Source organism: Opisthorchis viverrini (genome assembly GCF_000715545.1).
Source record: "Opisthorchis viverrini unplaced genomic scaffold opera_v5_68, whole genome shotgun sequence".
NCBI lineage: Eukaryota > Metazoa > Platyhelminthes > Trematoda > Opisthorchiida > Opisthorchiidae > Opisthorchis > Opisthorchis viverrini.
In genome coordinates this window covers 1,710,344-1,716,325 of record NW_008751724.1, presented here as the reverse complement: position 1 = coordinate 1,716,325, position 5,982 = coordinate 1,710,344, and positions in this window count along the sequence as shown.

Sequence of the window (5,982 nt, the reverse complement as noted above, 5' to 3'; positions counted from 1 at the left end):
CCCACCGCAGCAGCCTCTGGATCACCAAAGGTGCGTAGCCGGAAGCGAGTGGAGACTGATGGGGCGGCTAACTCAACCACTGTGCTTGCACCTTGAATTCTCGTTTCTGAGACACAGCACACATCAATGGCAAGCGAGTCCAGTGTAAGTGCAAGAGCAGCTTGTTGTCCTGCTTGCTTCGGAGTGCGAACATTGAACGCGGCCAGATAGAGTGGGTGTCGAGGCTTGAGGACTGATTTGGAGATTCCTGAAGATGTCGGCACCATGTGATGAGCACATGCTGCACGCAAAACCGATGCATGACGAACGGAGTCATCAGTCCTAAGTGCTGGGCCTACAAGGAGAGTTATTAAGGGAGTGGGGAGAGGGGAGGAGAAAGAATGGAGGCGTCAGCATTGCCCTGTTTTCGCTTGCCCGCCCTGCTGTATGCAGCAAGTAAGGTGACCCGGCTGATGGCACCACGCGACGTCCGATGTGGTTGAGTTTATTTGAGGTGCGCAAACCGTCAAACCACGGTAAAGTCCAGTCTCCTCGTGACGGTTTCAGTATACAAGATAAATCATTAGCAAAGCGGATTTGTTCGTTTGGAAGCAGTCCTTCTATCGACGTTAATTCTCTTGTTCACGATGAGGTTTTCAAACAAATTGTAGTTGATTAACAGCGCGCAATGATGAAGACAAGCGTCGCAAAGTCAGGTTACAACAGGGGTCAAGCTATTTTCCCTGTGGTCGCTACGCACACTTCGAGCACAGTTTCCAGTAAATGAGTACCAGTAGCAACCCGTCCCTTATTTGGGCGATGCATTGCACCCGGATAGATGTGAATAAGTTGGGTAAGCCCCGGCTGAGGATTTCTCCATCTTTGAAGAGAGCGGGTGTGAGTTCATCAGCAACGCAAGGTCGGTGACGCTCCAGAGACAAAAAGGCATTCGCTTATTTCCAAAGCCGCTGGGAGCTCTAAGTTGACTGTAAAGGCTCATGTTATGGGTCCGTAATCTGACCGAGAAACTGCGGGTAGCTAGTTGAGTTTTCGTTTAAAGTGCTCAACCAAACAATTCAGGATCTCTTTTTTAGCGACATGCATGCTGTTGTCAGTGACTGTTTCGCTCACCGAAGACATCTTTGGGACCATAGCGTGTATCAGCTGAAAGTTTATGCACGTTCTCAGTTACCTACCTCTGTCTCCTGAGTTTTCAGGACTCATCAAGCTTCACCTGAATTCTGAATATTCATCGAATGGCATTATACTCTAAACCATAAGGAATGCGTGTCCTAGCTTCGAGCAATTACAGTGTTTCTCAAAATACAGAGCTTATATCTAGTCAATTGTGCCGTTCCACAAGTGAGCCCACGACTTGTCTGAATGAATAGAAGGTCCATGGTTCGGACTTAACCTCAGCTGCTCGACTGCTCATGTCTGGGCTTGGGCAACTTGACAGTAGCTCAGTTCTCATGCTTGCTTTGGCTAGTATGGCAAGGTTGCTAGAGCTGAAAGGCCGGCAACTTACAGAGTTGCGGACAGTACCTCCCGTTGAAAAACAGCATCAGATGTGTTGTCCAAAAGGGACTTCGGTAGGTGGTTATGGTGGACTTGTTTCACATCAGGGTCCAATATTTTTCAATGACCAGGTGAGGTATGAAGATCTTTCGTGCCCCTGAAAAGCGCACGAGAAGCAGCAACGAAATCCGCATAGTTGTAAAACGAGCGACAATCAGTAACTGACGGACGCCACCTATCTCGAATGGCGACATGGTCCATCCGGGTTAGAGGATGGTCGGGTGTTGGGAGCACAATTTGACCAAGCAGCTTCGAAAGTTAATATTTCACGGAAACAGTCTATCAGCAAATAGCTGTAAAAGATGCTCGCCGTTGTCCGTATCTCTCAATTCCAATCGAAGGCGACCATTTGATTGAGCTTCAGAAGCGTTAAGTCTACCTAGTTGCGAAATCATATATCCAGGAACCACAATATTTGAGCTATTAGACAGATGCAACAAGGCGCTCAGAGTGTCATAAAGACTGTCATTGAGAGTATGAGAGCTGCTTTCTGTAGAAGGGCAAGCAAATACAGTGAACAAGCAGCGATTATCGGTGCGTTCAAGAGATACTCTCACGGATGTTGCCAAACGAACTGCACAGAGACGAATATAAACGGGCGACCATTTAGTCAGAGACCTTTCAGATTGGTGGTTAGGGACGATACCAAATCCAGTAGATCCAGCCACAGCGCCTTCTGGATCATCAGAGGTTCGCAACCAAAGGCGACTGGAAACCAATGGAGACCAGATCAACAACCATACCTGGGTCTTAAATCCTCGATTCTGAGAGACAGCACACAGAAAGTGAGCTCATCGTACATGCACGTGCAGCCTGTTGCCCAGCTTGTTTCAAAGTGCGCACCTTAAAGGCTTCCAGTTGAATTAAGTGTCGGTGTTTGAAGTGTGATCTCAAAGTGTTTACGGACACAGCAGCTAAGTTGACCTGCAATAAACGGCGAAAGAACCTGTCGGTCCCTCAAAATGGGACCACGGAGATGTAACCAACAACGATGTGCAGAGGTGAAGAACGAATGCACAGGACAGAAAGGACAAAGTAGTCAGTTGTGACAATTTCCGCTTACTCCCCAAGCTGTATGCAGTCGCTGATGACAACAAGCGACGGTTGATGTGGTATGAGACCAATCGTAGGTGGGGTGGGATACTGCCAGCACATTCACACGACGACGACTAGGGTTCTAACACAAAGGCTTCGGCTCAAAACACTAATAGCAAGGCAGCACTGGTCGGCGTCAGAGAAGATGGAGCAAGTTCCAACAAGTGTCCAAACCTTCTGATGAACCAGGAGACAATGTTGGTCGGACCTTTATCCATTGACAAACCTGGTGTGAGGTTCATGTGACTATCACATGAACCCTCAGTACAGCTCAATGGATTGTGTGTGTACGAGCCATCACACCGCTGTAAGATCGTTTTTGCGCGACGGCGTCACATTTATGGAATGCGTTACTGTCGTATACAGAAACACAGACCGAAACGAGTCACAGACAGAATGGAACGACCTGGATACGTCCTGGGCGGAACAACTCGAAACACGTAATGAGTGGAGTGACCTAGAACATGTCACTCGTGGCAAGGTGGTTGGTGGTCCAAAATCCATCTTGACCGTTCATGTTCGAGTCTAGTCAAGACAAAATCCCCCTACAGGGAACACGGCCACAGCGGTAACAAACAGCCATTCATGAACAGATACAAACACCCGATACCGATGATTGACGTAAAAAATTTTAAAAAAAATCGTTTAGCTCTAGCATTCCTGCGGTGCCCAGCTGCTATGCCACCAGAAGGAAGCACGAGAGATGGGATACTGCCAGGTTGCCGAAGCCTAGACAGTGAAGTCGAGAGGCAGAGGTTAGGTTCAAACCACGGACCTTCCGGTCAGTAGATTCGCGCTCCAACCAGTTGGACGATTTCACCCGGTGTGACGTAAGCAAGCACTTGATTGTCCGTTGTGTAAACTAGCAACCAAAATTCGTGTCGGAAACAACAGTGAGTTGAAAAAATACGGGGAAGCCAGGCCACTTGATTGTGGCCCCGGGTAGCGCGGAGTCTGAACATTTTGACTCCTGTGAAGGATAAAAAAATTGTGGCATTGTGTGGGATGAGATAACGGGTTTGTGTGATTGCTTTGCGAAGAATCTAAGGTTTAACGCGAGGGCCATACTTATCTGGTAGGCTTACTTACCGTATTAGGCCCCAAAAGAGTACAGTCAAAAAAGGAAGGGACACAGCAACGAAGTGCCATTCATACTACAACAGGCACATTGAAGTCTACAACTATTAGACAGTATTTTTTCTATCACAGCTCCTGATCTGGCCAAACTCACTTACATTTAGGTCGTCCCAATGTGAAGACCCATATACAGGTCAGCTGATGGGTAGATATCAGGGGACTGGAGGACTGTAAGCTTCATCACATCTCATCCCCGGACAGATCACACGACCCAGCAGTCAAGGTTCGCCATTTTGCAATGACCAAGGCGAGTGTCAAAACTGGTAAATCGGCACATCAAACCTTTCATCTATGGTGGTACTCATAACATGTAAGGCCACTAAAGACCTTCACCACCCTCGTGGAGTGTGACCAGTTGATCCTGCCGTTCTCACCGGGTTATAGATAGATACAGACTATGACCCCTGATGATGGTATCCTTCATTTGAGCAAGTCTTTACCGAGTACTCCCGAAAGATACGTCAGGTGTAGACGAAATCATCAGACAACCCCTGAAGTTCACTGAGTACGGGTTTCATTTTTTGTGACGGCCTTGTCATCATCCGGGTTTTAGGATTCCAGTCCATTGGTCTGTATATAGGTCTCGGAATAGGAACACGCCGAGAACAGCCGTATCTCCAACCTGATCTGCACGACAATCCATATGGTCAAGCACAGGAAACTTCACTTAAGAGCCTATTAAAAGTGGGTATTGACATTCTGGACAACTGTATAAAGGCAACTTTGAACTATGCGGGTATCATTTTGTTATCCAACGATCAAGAATCAGTACAAAAGACAGATTTGTGTCCAAAGCCTGTGTATACACAGGCACACTATAGTATGCACGCTATGGAAGCGCCGTGGAACAGTGATTCTCCGAAGGATTGGGAACAGAGCTCAAATAGGCGGGGTTGTACGTCACTAATACTCACAAATAAATCAATGAAAGTAATAGGCACCGCACACCACAGCTGTCTTATCGCTCATAGACAAGCACCGCAAAAGCCCATATAACCACCAGGATTTGATTGGTCAAAAGATAGGCCACTGGTGGGTGAGCGACAAGAAAGCTCTGATTGGTTGGAAACGTTGACTTGAATGCTAGAGGCATCCCAGTGTCCGCTGAAAGCAAATTGTAGGGACCACGTCCAAAAATCGCCCGAACTCCAAGAACCTCACCCATGAATTTACTTTGAAAATCTCCTTCGCGTATAGTTTCCTGGGTCACTTTTCACGCTCACCATCACAGCTTCACGGATTGGTACAGAAGATTGAGGCTTACGCCCAATTTTCCCCTTTTGCCCATCCATATAAACCTCCAAACTGACATCCTCGAGATTACTAGCCGGTTTACGTTTCTGGTGTGGTTTTTTATCCTTATTTTGCTTCCATTTTAATTGCATAACCGTTTTTTGTTTGAATTCGAAAAACTGCAAAAACGCGCACTTGTACGATTTCACGCAAGACAAGCGCGGCCACGTGGTTCGAATCTCTTCTCTGACTTCGCTCGCGCTTACAGCGGTTATTCGCGAGTCTCATGTACTAACTCTGGTATTAAAACATTTCAGACTGTCTTCGGAAACTATGTGGGAACTGTTCAGAAGAATACCCCTGGTTAACCATGATTATTGTTTGTTCACTGACCTGGGCCAACGACGAACTATTTTGAAGAAGACAATTATTAGTGAGGCTCTTCTCTCTGACCACCTCATTACTGTTTATTCAGTCTAGCGTTATTATTCTGATTCCTTTACCACACACTTCTGGTAAATTAACTCATTGGGTAGCCAGATCACATCACTTAACAGCTGCATGAGCACCAACTGAGATGCGACTGCGGCTTGGCAGGCAAAAGCAATCTTCACGAAACATCCGTTAACCAGCACCGCATTTGACACAAAGAATGAAGTTCAATGAAGCCTAATTATTGTGAGTGTATGAGACAACCGGATTAAAAAAAGTTGTATCTAATGGCTAAGATCACCATTGTGATGAACGTGCTAGCCTTGCCGTCTTTTCTACGTCCTTAACTCTATTCGAATTTGGTGCCACGTCGTCAGTTCGTGACCCGTTGAACAATGGTCCTTTCATATTTACCTTGCCCAAGATCTTCACGTTATTCTTGTTTTCTTCAGTAATAGTTCACCTTGATTATCCGAACACAGATCTCCAACTTCTGCGCGGTAATCCAGCAGCCATTTGTATTCTCCT